The following is a 17,098-nucleotide window of genomic DNA, read 5'->3' on the forward strand; positions in this document are numbered from 1 at the left end:
GAAGATAATCATGAAAATATGTTGAGATCGAAGCCAAACCAAATGTGAAGACATTGCAAGGTAACGCCATGAGTGAAACACTTCAAAATAGAACGTTTGGTGGTGGCGTTACCCACCGTATAGGAAGTATTAGACCCAGACACGGCGCACAATTATCGTGGCGCTCCAAAGTCAAATTTCACATTAATGTATTCACACTTCGAATGTATGTCTTCATTGATTGAAGATATACTTCACTTTGTGTGTTGCACATCTAAGTCATCAATATGCATAAGGGTTAGGATGTGTGCCTGATCACAGGACATTTGAGGATTCCAGGATATTTAGCTCACACCATAACTTGCAAAACCTCTTCTCATCCAAGGGCTTGGTGAAGATATCTGCCAATTGCTCTTCAGTGTTGACGTGTATGATATCAATGTCTTCCTTCACAACATGATCTCTGAGAAAGTGATGACGAATTTCAATGTGCTTTGTCTTCGAGTGCTGAACTGGGTTGTTAGCAATCTTGATGGCGCTTTCGTTGTCGCAGTAAAGTGGCACTTGCTTCAGATGAATGCCATAGTCCTTGAGTGTTTGCTTCATCCACAAAAGCTGAGCGCAGCAAGATCCAGTAGCAATGTATTCATATTCAGCAGTGTAGAGAGATACATAGTTCTACTTCTTTGAAGACCAACATACAAGTGATCGTCCCAGAAAGTGACATGTGCCTGATGTAGACTTGCGATCAACTTTGTCACCAGCATAATCAGCATCCGAGAATCCAACCAGATCAAACTCTGAGCCCTTTGGATACCATAATCCTAGAGTTGGAGTGTGAGCCAAATATCGAAGAATTCGCTTCACAGCTAAGTGATGCGACTCCTTTGGTGCCGCTTGAAATCGAGCACACATGCAAACACTAAGCATAATATCTGGCCTAGATGCACATAGATAAAGTAAAGAACCAATCATGGAGCGGTATACCTTTTGATCGAACTCTTTACCATTGTCGTCAGGACCCAGATGATGTTTGGCTGGCATTGGTGTTGTGAAGCCTTTGCAGTCTTGCATACCGAACTTCTTCAGGCAATCTTTGAGATACTTCTCTTGAGATATGAAGATGCCATTGCGTTGTTGTCGTATTTGAAGACCAAGGAATAACTTCAGCTCCCCCATCATGGACATCTGATATTGCTCTTGCATCATATATCCAAACTCTTCACTGTACTTCTGATTGGTGCAGCCGAAGATAATGTCATCCACATATATTTGGCACACAAACAGTTCACCATCATATGTCTTCGTGAAAAGAGTGGGATCTAGGGAACCAGGTATGAAGCCTTTGCTCTTCAGGAAGTATTTGAGTGTGTCATACCAGGCCCGAGGGGCTTGTTTGAGGCCATACAGTGCCTTGTTGAGCTTGTATACCATATCAGGATGTTTTGGATTTTCAAAGCCAGGTGGTTGTGCAACATACACTTCTTCTTCAATCTTGCCATTGAGAAAGGCACTCTTCACATACATTTGATATAGAAGTATGTTATGATGATTTGCATAGGCCAGCAGTATGCATATGGCTTCAAGTCTAGCCACAGGAGCAAATGTTTCATCGAAGTCAATGCCTTCCACTTGAGTATATCCTTGAGCAACGAGACGAGCTTTGTTTCTGACAACTTGACCATGCTCATCTTGCTTGTTGCAGTGTATCCATTTGGTGCCTATTACATTGTGCTTCCGTGGATCAGGACGCTTAACCAGTTCCCATACATTATTCAGCTCAAACTATTGAAGCTCTTCTTGCATAGCTTGAATCCATTCAGGTTCCATGAAGGCTTCTTCAACTTTCTTGGGTTCTGCTATTGAGACGAATGCAAAGTGACCACAGAAATTTGCTAGCTGAGTTGCCCTTGAACGAGTGAGTGGACCAGGTGCATTGATGCTATCAATTATTCTTTCAATCTGCACTTCATTGGCAACGCGAGGATGTACAGGGCAAAGACTTTGCTCTTGCTGTTCATTGTCGTTGTTGGAAGGAATATCTTCAGGCTGAGCATTGTCTTCATGTTGATCAGGTGCTGAAATGATAAGTTCTTCTTCAGGATGAGCTTCAGAAGGTATAATTTCTCCAGTTCCCATTAGCTTGATTGATTCACTGGATGGAACTTCATCTAGCACATTTGGCAGTTGCTCTCTTTGTGAACCGTTGGTCTCATCGAACCGCACATGCACTGTTTCAACCACTTTGTAATGAAAGAGATTGAAGACTCTGTAGGAGTGTGAATCCTTTCCATATCCAAGCATAAAACCCTCATGTGCTTTTGGTGCAAACTTTGAGGTGTGATGTGGGTCCTTGATCCAGCACCTTGCGCCAAATACTCTGAAGTAACTGGCATTTGGCTTCTTGACAGTAAGGAGCTCATAAGATGTCTTGTTCAGTAGCTTGTGAAGATAAACACGATTGATTGTATGGCATGCAGTATCAATGGCTTTGGGCCAGAATTTTCTTGGGGTCTTGTATTCATCTAGCATCGTTCTGGCCATTTCAATTAGTGTTTTGTTCTTGCATTCGATGACGCCATTCTGCTGTGGCGTGTACGGGGCCGAGAATTCATGTGTGATGCCCAAGGTATCAAGATATGTATCAAGGCCAGTGTTCTTGAATTTAGTGCCATTGTCACTTCTGATGTGCCTTATCTTCGCGCCAAAATTGTTCATAGCTCGATTGGCGAAGCGTCTGAAGACATCCTGCACTTCAGTCTTGTAAAGGATTATGTGCACCCAAGAATAATCATCAACAATAACGAAGCCATAGAGGCAAGCAGTAGTAGCTAGAGTTGAGTAATGAGTGGGACCGAAAAGATCCATGTGAAGCAGTTCGAAGGGTTGAGTAGTGGTCATGATTGTCTTCGAGGGATGTTTGGCCCTCGTCATCTTCCCTGCTTCACAGGCACCGCATAAGTGGTCTTTCTTGAACTTGACGCCCTCGATGCCTATGACATGCTTCTTCTTCGCAAGGGTGTGGAGGTTCCTCATGCCAGCATGTCCAAGCCTCTGATGCCAGAGCCAACATTCTGAAGCCTTTGCTAAAAGACATACTACAAGCTGTGGCCCTGCTGAGAAATCTACCACATATAAATCATCTTTTCGATACCCTTCAAACACTAGAGACTTGTCAGATTCCGTTAGTACAAGGCAACGATATTTTCCAAACACTACGATCATGTTCAAATCGCAAAGCATTGAGACAGACATTAAGTTGAAGCCAAGGGATTCAACAAGCATGACTTTATCCATGTGTTGATCCCTTGAGATTGCAACTCTACCTAGACCCAATACCTTACTTTTACCAGTGTCAGCAAATGTGATGTGGCTCTTGTCGGATGGACGTAAGGTTGAGTCCATAAGAAGACTTCTTTTGCCAGTCATGTGATCTGTACACCCACTGTCAATAATCCATTCTGAAGACGCTGGTGTCGTACCCTACAGTGCAGTTAGGGGGATAGGCTTCACCAAGAGCATTGTGAAGCAAAAACATTTGATGAACCAGTGGGTTATGAAAGCTTAGATCCAAGTTATGACTAATAGGGAGAGTAGCAAGCGATTCAGGTACGAAGTACATAGTAAGACCATTTGGGCATTTGATCTTGCGCCCTGCAAGATGTTTAAGGTCCCCAGCAATAGCGTCAGACGATTTTGGTTTTCTGCTGGAGACCTTTCCCTGCAAAAGAGAGTTAAGCTTTCTTAGCCACCCACATCTTCAAGGGTGTCTTAGAAGCAATGAGTCTAAGTGCAGCATCTGAGAATTTTGGCTTTGAAGCCCTAGCAAACAGTCTTGCAGGCGGACAATAGTACTCATAAGAATAAGCAGAATAGTTCTTGGTCTTATGAACATGGCGGTTTGATGAACCGCTCCCATATTCATATGCCTGAGTATGGTTTCCCTGCAAAACATTTGCGTTAGTGTGACTCAGGTGAGTCTTCTGTCTGTATGAAGCCTTTGGACCGTATGGAGCCTTTGGTCTGAGGTTTGTCTTCTTCACGTGAGGTGTCATGAAGACATTCACAGGAAGATTTTCCAGACACCTTTTCGGAACCCAGATCTTCTTCATAGGCGGTCCATTCCTGCAGTTAGTACCAATGTACCTAGCAAACACTTCACCATTCTGATTCTTAAGCAGTATATAGTTTGCATCAAAGGATTCATCAATGATAATGGGGTTAGCACAAGTGAAGCCAGTTAGATTAGATGGATCTGCTGAAGGTTCCTTTGCAGCAACCCACATGGTTTTGGGGTACTGCTCAGGTTTCCAGTAAGAGCCATCTGCATTCATTTTCCTTACGAACCCAACACCCTCTTTCCTAGGGTTTCGGTTCAGAATCTTCTTTTTGAGGACATCACATAGTGTCTGATGCCCTTGAAGACTTCTGTACATCCCTGTTTCAAGCAATGTCTTCAACCTAGCATTCTCATCAGCAATAGCGGTGGTATCCTCGGCAGAGGGGTTAGTTACCACATCAACAGTTGAAGATATTGCAACACCAGTAGAGTAGAACATTCAGCAACAGAAGTAACATTATCACGCTGAATGCATTTAAGACATGGTGGTTCAAATCCTTCCTGAGCGGGACTGATCTGTTTGGCGCGAAGTGACTCGTTTTCCGTTCGAAGATCTTCATGAACCGCTCTCAATTTCTCAAGATCCTGCTTCCTTTGAAGATAATCATAGGAAAGCTTTTCATGAGTTGTTGAGAGAGTTTCATGACAACTTTCAAGTTCCTGATACTTAACGTGAAGATTTTTATGTCTTCAATTAAGGATTCCGATCGAGTCATTTCAGCACCTAACAGATCATCGCTTCTGTCTAACAGTTTTTGAATATGTTCCATAGCTTTCTGTTGTTCAGTTGCAATTTTAGCAAGTGTTTTGTAGCTAGGTTTTGAACCACAATCAGAGCCATCGTCACTAGATGTTTGATAGTGAGTAGTGCGTGTGTTTACCTTGGCACCGCGTGCCATGAAGCAGTAGGTAGAAGCGGAGTAGTCCTTGTCATTTTCATCGGTGTCGGTGATGAAGTCATTGTCTTCAGTGTTGAATATGGACTTGGCAACGTATGCTGTAGCCAGACTTGCGACGCCTGAGTCGGATTCCTCCTCAGACTCCACCTCCGCCTCCTCAGAAGCAGACTCCTCCTCTGAATCCATTTCCTTGCCAACAAACGCACGTGCCTTGCCAGATGAGCTCTTCTTATGTGATGAAGACTTTGAGGAAGACTTGGAAGAAGACTTTGAGTATTTCTTCTTCTTCTTCTTGTCGTCAGAGTCATATTCCTTGCTCTTCTTCTTCTTTTTGTTCTCATTGTCCCACTGTGGACACTCAGAGATGAAGTGGACAAGTTTCTTGCACTTGTGACATGTTTTCCTCTTGTAGTCATGAGCAGGAGCTTCATCATTCCTTGAACTTGATCGGGAAGACTTTTTGAAGCCTTTCTTCTTGGTGAATTTTTGGAACTTCTTGACAAGCATAGCAAGTTCCCTTCCAATGTCTTCAGGATCATCAGAACTGCTGTCAGATTCTTCTTCAGATGAGGAGACAGCTTTTGCCTTCAAGGCACGAGTTCGCCCATAGTTTGGATCGTAGATATCTCTTTTCTCCGAAAGCTGAAACTCATGTGTGTTAAGCCTCTCAAGTATGTCAGACGGATCGAGTGTCGTGAAATCAGGACGTTCTTGAATCATCAGGGCCAGGATGTCAAACGAACTATCAAGTGATCTCAGCAGCGTCTTGACGACTTCGTGTTTGGTAATCTCAGTGGCGACGAGGGATTGAAGCTCATTTGTGATGTCAGTGAGTCGGTCAAATGTGTGCTGGACATTCTCATTGTCATTTCTCTTGAAGCGGTTGAAGAGGTTGCGAAGGACACTGATTCTCTGATCTCTCTGGGTTGAGATGCCTTCATTGACCTTGGAGAGCCAGTCCCAGACCAGCTTGGATGTCTTCAAAGCACTCACACGGCCATACTGTCCTTTGGTCAGATGACCACAGATGATATTCTTGGCAGTAGAGTCCAATTGAACGAATTTCTTGACATCAGCAGCAGTGACACCTTCTCCAGCCTTAGGAACGCCGTTCTCGACGACATACCATAGGTCGACATCAATGGCTTCAAGATGCATACGCATCTTATTCTTCCAGTAGGGATATTCAGTTCCATCGAAGACGGGGCACGCAGCGGAGACTTTAATTATCCCTGCAGTCGACATAGCTAAAACTCCAGGTGGTTAAACCGAATCACACAGAACAAGGGAGCACCTTGCTCTGATACCAATTGAAAGTGCGTTATATCGACTAGAGGGGGGTGAATAGGCGATATTTATGGAAGTCTTCAGAACATGGGAGTTTTGAAGACAAACGATAAAAATAGACCTATTACCATGCAGCGGAAGGTAGACTACACTAGGCAAACCATAGTCAAGTATTTAATGAAGTGAAAGCACAAAGACTAATAGCAGCTAGGTAGTAAGGATTAGATAGGAAGATATTGTGAAGCCAAATAGAACACGCAGTCACTTAGTGAAGACAAATGATAGAGCAAACATACAATGACTTCACAAGGAGTAACAGTAAGTAACGTGAAGTGAAGATGAAACCAGTGACTCGTTGAAGACAATGATATGTTGAACCAGTTCGACTTGCTGTGACAACTGTACGTCTGGTTGGATAGGCTAGGTATTTAAACCTTAGGACACACAGTCCCGGACACCCAGTCCTGAACACGCAGCTCAGGACACCCAGTCCTCACCGTATTCTCCTTGAGCTAAGGTCACATAGACCTCGCCCAATCACTCTGGTAAGTCTTCAAGGTAGACTCCCAAACCTTCACAGACTTCGTTCACGGGCAATCCACAATGTCTCTTGGAAGCTCAGAACGCGACGCCTAACCGGCTGGAGGATGCACAGTCCTCAAGTGTAATAAGTCTTCAGATCACACAGACAAGAAGACTTAAGTGATGTCCAATTCTCTCTGGCTCTGGTGGTTAGGTCTTTATCCTCGCAAGGAATTCTCTCTCAAAGGCTTCGAGGTGGGTTGCTCTCAAACGACAAAAGCCGTCTTTCAATCTGAGCAGCCAACCGTTTATGGTTGTAGGGGGTGGTGAAGGAAATATGCCCTAGAGGCAATAATAAAGTTATTATTTATTTCCTTATATCATGATAAATGTTTATTATAAATGCTATAATTGTATTAACGGGAAACATAATACATGTGTGAACACATAGACAAACAAAGTGTCACTAGTATGCCTCTACTTGACTGGCTCGTTAATCAAAGATGGTTATGTTTCCTGACCATAAACAAGTAGTTGTTATTTGATTAACAGGATCACATCATTAAGTGAATGATCTGATTGACATGACCCATTCCACTAGCTTAGCACCCGATCGTTTAGTATGTTGCTATTGCTTTCTTCATGACTTGTACATGTTCCTATGACTATGAGATTATGCAACTCCCGTTTACCAGAGGAACACTTTGTGTGCTACCAAACGTCACAACGTAACTGGGTGATTATAAAGGAACTCTACAGGTGTCTTCAAAGGTACATGTTGGGTTGGCGTATTTCGAGATTAGGATTTGTCACTCCGATTGTCGGAGAGGTGTCTCTAGGCCCTCTCGGTAATGCACATCACTTAAGCCTTGCAAGCACTGCAACCAATGAGTTAGTTGCGGGATGATGTATTACAGAACGAGTAAAGAGACTTGCCAGTAACGAGATTGAACTAGGTATTTGGAATACCGACGATCGAATCTCGGGCAAGTAACATACCGATGACAAAGGGAACAATGTATGTTGTTATGTGGTCTGACCGATAAAGATCTTCGTAGAATATGTAGGAGCCAATATGAGCATCCAGGTTCTGCTATTGGTTATTGACCGGAGAATGTCTCGGTCATGTCTACATTATTCTCGAACTCGTAGGGTCCGCACGCTTAAGGTTACGATGACAGTTTTATTATGAGTTTATACATTTTGATGTACCAAAGTTGGTTCGGAGTCCCGGATGTGATCACGGACATGACGAGGAGTCTCGAAATGGTCGAGACATAAAGACTGATATATTGGAAGCCTATGTTTGGATACCGGAAGTGTTCCGGGTGAAATCGGGATTTTACCTGAGTACCGGGAGGTTACCGGAACTCCCCGGGAGCTAAATGGGCCATGATGGGCCTTAGTGGAAAAGAGAAGAGGCAGCCCTACATGGGCCGCGCGCCCCTCCCCTCCCTTGGTCCGAATAGGACAAGGAGAGGGGGCCGGCCCCTCTCTCTCTTTTCCCCCCTCCGCGAATCCTATTCCAACTAGGATTGGGGGGGGGGGAATCCTACTCCCAGAGGGAGTAGGACTCTCCTGGCGCGCCCTCCTTGGCCGGCCGCCTCCCCCCCTTTAGTCCTTTATATACGGAGGCAGGGGCACCCCAGAGACACACAAGTTGATCCACGTGATCTATTCCTTAGCCGTGTGCGGCGCCCCCAGCCACCATAGTCCTCGATAATATTGTAGCGGTGCTTAGGCGAAGCCCTGCAGCAGTAGTACGTCAAGATCGTCACCACACCGTCGTGCTGACGGAAATCTTCCCCGACACTTTGCTGGATCGGAGTCCGAGGATCGTCATCGAGCTGAACGTGTGCTCGAACTCGGAGGTGTTGTAGTTTCGTTGCTTGATCGGTCGGATCGTTGAGACGTACGACTACATCAACCAAACGCTTCCGTTGTCGATATACTACGTATGTTGATCATACTCCCCCTCTCATTGCTATGCATCACCATGATCTTGCGTGTGCGTAGGAATTTTTTTGAAATTACTACGAAACCCATCAGGTGGGCTATTTATAGCCACTTGGCAACCCGACCTGATTTGTCCGAAATGACCCTGGGTCACTAAGGAACTAACACATGTTCCAACGGTCAGATTTCAAACTCACACGACAACTTTACTTGGGCTACAAGCAAAGCTGACTTGTCCGACTCTGGACAAGATTCACTCTCATTGTCTTCACTCGAAGACATAGGTTTTTGGTTTAGGCATCACTTCAGTCATTCTGACTGGTTCTCTTGGACCCCACTTAATAGTATGGTGGTTCCTATGACTCAACACAAAAGAAAAAGAACTACGAAAGATCTAAGTCTTCGAGCTCCATAGGCTTCATATCGTGTCTTCTCTTGTCATAGTCTTCAATGTGAATATCTTCATATACCACCTTTGACTTCAATGTCTTCATACATTTTTAGGGGTCATCTCTGGTAGTAAAACCGAATCATGAGGGACTTCTACCTGTGTTATCCTGCAATTCTCACAAACACATTAGTCCCTCAACTAGGTTTGTCGTCAATACTCCAAAACCAACTAGGGGTGGCACTAGATGCACTTACAATGTGGTCCGATGAACGTTGAGGCTCATGGCGGATATCGTTATTTTCTCACCTTCACAGATGACTTAAGCAGATATGGGTATATCTACTTAATGAAACACAAGTCTGAAACATTTGAAAAGTTCAAAGAATTTCAGAGTGAAGTTGAAAATCATCATAACAAGAAAATAAAATTCCTACGATCTGATCGTGGAGGAGAATATTTGAGTTACGAGTTTGGTGTACATTTGAAAAATTGTGGAATAGTTTCGCAACTCACGCCACCCGGAACACCACAGTGTAATGGTGTGTCCGAACGTCGTAATCGTACTTTACTAGATATGGTGCGATCTATGATGTCTCTTACTGATTTACCGCTATCATTTTTGGGATACGCTCTAGAGACGGCCGCATTCACGTTAAATAGGGCACCATCAAAATCCGTTGAGACGACGCCTTATGAACTGTGGTTTGGCAAGAAACCAAAGTTGTCGTTTCTGAAAGTTTGGGGCTGCGATGCTTATGTGAAAAAGCTTCAACCTGATAAGCTCGAACCCAAATCGGAGAAATGTGTCTTCATAGGATATCCAAAGGAAACTATTGGATACACCTTCTATCACAGATCCGAAGGCAAGACTTTTGTTGCTAAATTCGGAAACTTTCTGGAGAAGGAGTTTCTCTCAAAAGAAGTGAGTGGGAGGAAAGTAGAACTTGATGAGGTAACTATACCTACCCCCTTATTGGAAAGTAGTACATCACAAAAACCTATTTTTTGACACGTACACCAGTTAGTGAGGAAGCTTATGATGATGATCATGAAACTTCAGAACAAGATACTACTGAACCTCGTAGATCAACCAGAGAGAGATCCGCGCCAGAGTGGTACGGTAATCCTGTTCTAGAAGTCATGCTACTAGATCATGATGAACCTACAAACTATGAAGAAGCGATGGTGAGCCCAGATTCCGCAAGATGGCTTGAAGCCATGAAATCTGAGATGGGATCCATGTATGAGAACAAAGTATGGACTTTGGTTGACTTGCCCGATGATCGGCAAGCAATTGAGAATAAATGGATCTTGAAGAAGAAGACTAACGCTGACGGTAATATTACTGTCTACAAAGCTCGACTTGTCGCAAAAGGTTTTCGGCAAGTTCAAGGGATTGACTACGATGAGACCTTCTCACCCGTAGCGATGCTTAAGTCTGTCCGAATCATGTTAGCAATTGCCGCATTTTATGATTATGAAATTTGGCAGATGGATGTCAAAACTGCATTCCTGAATGGATTTCTGGAAGAAGAGTTCTATATGATGCAACCAGAAGGTTTTGTCGATCCAAAGGAATCTAACAAAGTGTGCAAGCTCCAGCGATCCATCTATGGACTGGTGCAAGCCTCTCGGAGTTGGAATAAACGCTTTGATAGTGTGATCAAAGCATTTGGTTTTATACAGACTTTTGGAGAAGCCTGTATTTACAAGAAAGTGAGTGGGAGCTCTGTAGCATTTCTGGTATTATATGTGGATGACATATTACTAATTGGAAATGATATAGAATTTCTGGATAGCGTAAAGGGATACTTGAATAAGAGTTTTTCAATGAAAGACCTCGGTGAAGCTGCTTACATATTAGGCATTAAGATCTATAAAGATAGATCAAGACGCTTAATTGGACTTTCACAAAGCACATACCTTGACAAAGTTTTGAAGAAGTTCAAAATGGATCAAGCAAAGAAAGGGTTCTTGCTGTGTTACAAGGTGTGAAGTTGAGTAAGACTCAATGCCCGACCACTGCAGAAGATAGAGAGAAAATGAAAGATGTTCCATATGCTTCAGCCATAGGCTCTATCATGTATGCAATGCTGTGTACCAGACCTGATGTGTGCCTTGCTATAAGTCTAGCAGGGAGGTACCAAAGTGATCCAGGAGTGGATCACTGGACAGCGGTCAAGAACATCCTGAAATACCTGAAAAGGACTAAGGATATGTTTCTCATATATGGAGGTGACAAAGAGCTCATCATAAAAGGTTACGTTGATGCAAGCTTTGACACTGATCCGGACGATTCTAAATCGCAAACCGGATATGTGTTTACATTAAATGGTGGAGCTGTCAGTTGGTGCAGTTCTAAACAAAGCGTTGTGGCGGGATCTACATGTGAAGCGGAGTACATAGCTGCTTCGGAAGCAGCAAATGAAGGAGTCTGGATGAAGGAGTTCATATCCGATCTAGGTGTCATACCTAGTGCATCGGGTCCAATGAAAATCTTTTGTGACAATACTGGTGCAATTGCCTTGGCAAAGGAATCCAGATTTCACAAGAGAACCAAGCACATCAAGAGACACTTCAATTCCATCCGGGATCTAGTCCAGGTGGGAGACATAGAGATTGCAAGATACATACGGATCTGAATGTTGCAGACCCGTTTACTAAGCCTCTTCCACGAGCAAAACATGATCAACACCAAGGCTCCATGGGTGTTAGAATCATTACTTTGTAATCTAGATTATTGACTCTAGTGCAAGTGGGAGACTGAAGGAAATATGCCCTAGAGGCAATAATAAAGTTATTATTTATTTCCTTATATCATGATAAAAGTTTATTATTCATGCTAGAATTGTATTAACCGGAAACATAATACATGTGTGAATACATAGACAAACGGAGTGTCACTAGTATGCCTCTACTTGACTAGCTTGTTAATCAAAGATTGTTATGTTTCCTAACCATGAACAAAGAGTTGTTATTTGATTAACGGGATCACATCATTAGGTGAATGATCTGATTGACATGACTCATTCCATTAGCTTAGCACCCAATCGTTTAGTATGTTGCTATTGCTTTCTTCATAACTTATACATGTTCCTATGACTATGAGATTATGCAACTCCCGTTTGTCGGAGGAACACGTTGTGTGCTACCAAACGTCACAACGTAAATGGGTGATTATAAAGGTACTCTACAGGTGTCTCCAAAGGTACATGTTGGGTTGGCGTATTTCGAGATTAGGATTTGTCACTCCGATTGTCGGAGAGGTATCTCTGGGCCCTCTCGGTAATGCATATCACATAAGCCTTGCAAGTATTGCAACTAATGAGTTAGTTGCAAGATGATGTATTACAGAACGAGTAAAGAGACTTGCCGGTAACGAGATTGAACTAGGTATTGAGATACCGACGATCGAATCTCGGGCAAGTAACATACCGATGACGAAGGGAACAACGTATGTTGTTATGCGGTCTGACCGATAAAGATCTTCGTAGAATATGTAGGAGCCAATATGAGCATCTAGGTTCCGCTATTGGTTATTGACCGGAGACGTGTCTCGGTCATGTCTACATTGTTCTCGAACCCGTAGGGCCCGCATGCTTAAGGTTTCGATGACAGTTATATTATGAGTTTATGAGTTTTGATGTACCGAAGTTAGTTCGGAGTACCAGATGTGATCACGGACATGACGAGGAGTCTCGAAATGGTCGATACATAAAGATTGATATATTGGACGGCTATATTCGGACACCGGAAGTGTTCCGGGTGATTTCGGAGAAAACCGGAGAGCCGGAGGGTTACCGGAACCCCCCCCCCCCCGGGAGAAGTAATGGGCCATATGGGCCTTAGTGGAGAGAGAGAGGGGCAGCCAAAGGTGGGCCGCGCGCCTCCTCCCCCTTGGTCCGAATTGGACTAGGAGATGGGGGGCGGCGCCCCCCTTTCCTTCTCCCTCCCCACTTCTTTCCCCCTCCTAGTAGGAGTCCTACTCCTACTAGGAGGAGGACTCCTCCTTGGCGCGCCATAGGGGCCGGCCGGCCTCCTCCCCTTGATCTTTTATATACGGGGGCAGGGGGCACCCCTAGACACACAAGTTGATCCACGTGATCATATTCTTAGCCGTGTGCGGTGCCCCCTTCCACCATAATCCTCGATAATATTGTAGCGGTGCTTAGGCGAAGCCCTGCGACGATAGTACATCAAGATCGTCACCACGCCGTCGTGCTGACGGAACTCTTCCCCGACACTTTGCTGGATCGGAGTCCAGCGATCGTCATCGAGCTAAATGTGTGCTAAAACTCGGAGGTGTCGTAGTTTCGGTGCTTGATCAGTCGGGCCGTGAAGACGTACGACTACATCAACTGCGTTGTGCTAACGCTTCCGCTGTCGGTCTACAAGGGTACGTAGATCACACTCTCCCCTCTCGTTGCTATACATCACCATGATCTTGCGTGTGCGTAGGAAATTTTTTGAAATTACTAGGTTCCCCATCAATATATTCAGTGTATGCGAGATTACCGTCCTATCCCCAACCGACTATTGTTGCTGTGATGTAGTAGAAATTTGAAATGGGGGCTAAGTTTGTAAATTTCCTCGCATTTGAGACAAGCGTGCCCTGAATACATGGTTCCCCCTTCCTCTCTACCTCCCTTTTCCCCATTCGTACTCCGTGGGTGCCAAAACACCCTCTCCACCCCACCCTCATCTGTCCGCCGCCATCCGCCACCCCATCCACCGCCGTCCTCCTCCACCATGCCGGAGCTGATACCCCGATGCCGCCATCCATTACAATAGATCAACCTCTCTCATCCACGGCTTCGGACCGGGATCCTTGCATCCCGTCCTCTCGCTTCATCCCCACCGTCGTCCACCTTGCCGGCGCCGCTCCTACGACCGTCTCGTCCACGCGCCCCACTGCCACTGTCTACCCTCCTAGATCTGCTTCCACGCCGCCGACAGCCATCGCTACCGCAGCACCGTCAAGTTCTCAGCAGATGCGTACACGGCGCCGCACCAGAGGCGGTACTCTTTTGTATCTGCTCAACTTATTTATCGCAGCAAGAAAATAGATCGCCACTGCTTTACTCTGATTTCTTGTCTTGGTTGCGAAGTTGCCTTTGTCCGGTTTGCACCTTCAGATCCGCCATGGCATGCTCAACACTATACTCCCAATGCTTATGGTTTTCCCCTGTTATATTCGACACTAGTTAAATCATAGTAGACTAAATTTCAAAATTGGGTCAGTCAATTTTTCAGAGCTCGCCGGAGTTCACCGGTGCGATCGAAGGGGCTCGGGTGGTTGTGGGGCCTTGCCGAACGAAGAAAACTCGACACGGTTGGGGGTTGGGGCGGGGGTGGGGTGGGGGTGCTGGAGGAACACAGGCGGTGGGAGCCGGTGGTCCGGCCGGCGGCCTGTGCGGTGTTCAGTATGGGAAGAATCAGAGACGAGGAAGAAGAAGGGTTAGGAGACGTAGGATCTTCATCCAACCGCCTGAAATGGTCGAGAGATAGCTGGGAGTTGCATTCTTAATGCGCTCTGGTTCATCATGTGTGGGCACTGCGCAACCAACATTTTATTATCCAAAATCTGCTTGCTCTTCTTTACCATGTTCCTCTTCCGTTCTTCTTTAATATGTACTCTCTCCGTTCCTAAATACAAGTCTTTGTATAGATTCCACCATGGACTACATATGGAGCAAAATGAGTGAATCTACACTCTAAAATGTATCTGGATACATCTGTATGTGATCCATAGTGGAAATCTCTACCAAGACTTATATTTTGGAACAGAGGGAGTATGATAGTAGTACAGTATGTTCCTTGTACTGAAGATGAGCAGGGACATTTGCAGTGTAGAGGTCTATACGGTCGGTTGTGATGGACACTTTGAGCCTCTTTGATTCGTAGGATCTTGTAAACATAGGAATAGGATTTGTAGTGGCCTGCACACTTGAATCCTATAAGAATAGCAAGGAAATGCGGGGAGCTGTGTCGCCTTTGAGAGTTACACTGATATTAACAGTACCGCACCTTCACTTGAAGAGAGCTGGTATCCGAAGCCTTTCTAGCCATACCAGCAATACTAGCACATATATTCCAGCAAGTTCCACTTTGCTGATTTTACTCTAATGCTTAAGGTTTTCCCGTTATATCTACACTATGATCTGTGTAGCTACTTTGTGTCGCACTAGCAGCAGTCCACTCTTGAAGCTAAACACTGCAATGACTTACAAAATTGGCACCAAGGCATTGAGTGCCATTCTGGATGCAATGAAACTCATACACTCCCCACCTGTTGATTCTTGTTCAGAATATGATCCTAATGACTATTCTAACCTCGAGGAGTCAAAGGCAGATGGTCTGTCCTGTTCACCCATCAAGTTGCATGTTCTAATTTGGCAATGTTTTATTGATTGCGGGTATCTTACATATGTTGTCTTGCATTTCTTCTACTTTGTTGCACCGCCATCTGCTTAGCTTACTCATCATATATGTCGAGATGCCATGCCCATCCATTATCAATACATATTCTATCTGTCATCATACCATGTTTTTTCACTCAAATGATGTTCTTGTGCATCAGACATCAAAAAGGAAGAGGGTGATTGCCGAACCTGAAGGAGCACCAGCAAAGTCCTTGAAAAACGTGGTGGTGCCGGAGAAATTAGACAGCACCCCACTTATATTGGCTGTACAACCAGTGACACAAAATGTAGGACCGACTCCAGCAGACTGTACCCATACTTCACTGGCCACACCACTAGCCCCACCACACAGGGCCTGCACTCCAGCAAAAGGTATACTGATTTCATTTGCCATAGCACCAGTTGTACCACAGAAAAATCCCACTCCAGCAAAAATTACAGCAAGACCACCGACCGAAGACCTATCCCAACTACAGAGACGGCCAATTCCTGCAGATTGGAACCCCATTCCATTTATTCCCAGTTTAAAAGACAATGCTTTCAATGTTGTTAGGGACTACGTGCATATATTCCCATCATGGGAAGATTATTGTGAAGAGAAACACCATTTTCACATCTTCCTGTCCAACTTACGTGTAAGTGCTATTATTCATGGTTATTATTTTCCTGTTTTCTGCTGATTGAACACATCAATGATTTACATTACATTGTTGTAACTAGGTGAGGGTTAATCTGGATAGTCATGACGAGCAAAGCTTGCTTGTGCTTTTCAAGGAAGCATTGCAGCAGTATCGGTGTTACCTGAGGAAATCACACTTTGATGGCAAGTCTATAAACGAATTTCCGGTGAAGTCTCATGTGCTAAATTTAGAAGACATTGAATGGAAAAACCTTGTTATGCACTAGTCTTGTTCCCAGGATGAGGTACTGTCTATGAAATCACATGACAATTTGAACTTCTACTTTTCCGCATGTGCCTTACGGATCTTTTTTGCAGGAAATCTACTCAAAGAAGAATTCCGGTTTGACAAGAACGACAGGATATCGCAAATATGCTGCCCGCTGCTTTTCTCTTGTTAGTACCTGTTGTCCTGTATCACTGTACTTGCATACATACCTGGTTCATTATGTGACAGCAATATGCATGATAGCTTGCTTATCAATTGTTCGCTCCGAATTATCTGATCTGTATGAATATATCCAATGCCAATGTTTTTTAGCTCTGCATTGTTCTTGTAAGTACATGTTGTCCTTTATTAGTGTACTTATAATGACAGGTAGTTGTTCATGTACCATCACTCTACAGCTTATTTTCCTTTGCCCTCCATTTTCTACACATTAGATCTATATTTACTCTTACCATAAGGTTGGTACTGAAGAAGTTTAGTTGTGCATTACTCTTGGTTGTACCTTTTGCCTGTATCGCTGCACTTACATTTATAGCTACTTGGTTATGTAGCATCACTCTTCATCTTATTTTAAATATTCTCCATTTTTTCGTATATTATCACATCTATATTTA

Source organism: Triticum aestivum, chromosome 2A (assembly GCF_018294505.1).
Source record: "Triticum aestivum cultivar Chinese Spring chromosome 2A, IWGSC CS RefSeq v2.1, whole genome shotgun sequence".
Taxonomy (NCBI): Eukaryota; Viridiplantae; Streptophyta; class Magnoliopsida; order Poales; family Poaceae; genus Triticum; species Triticum aestivum.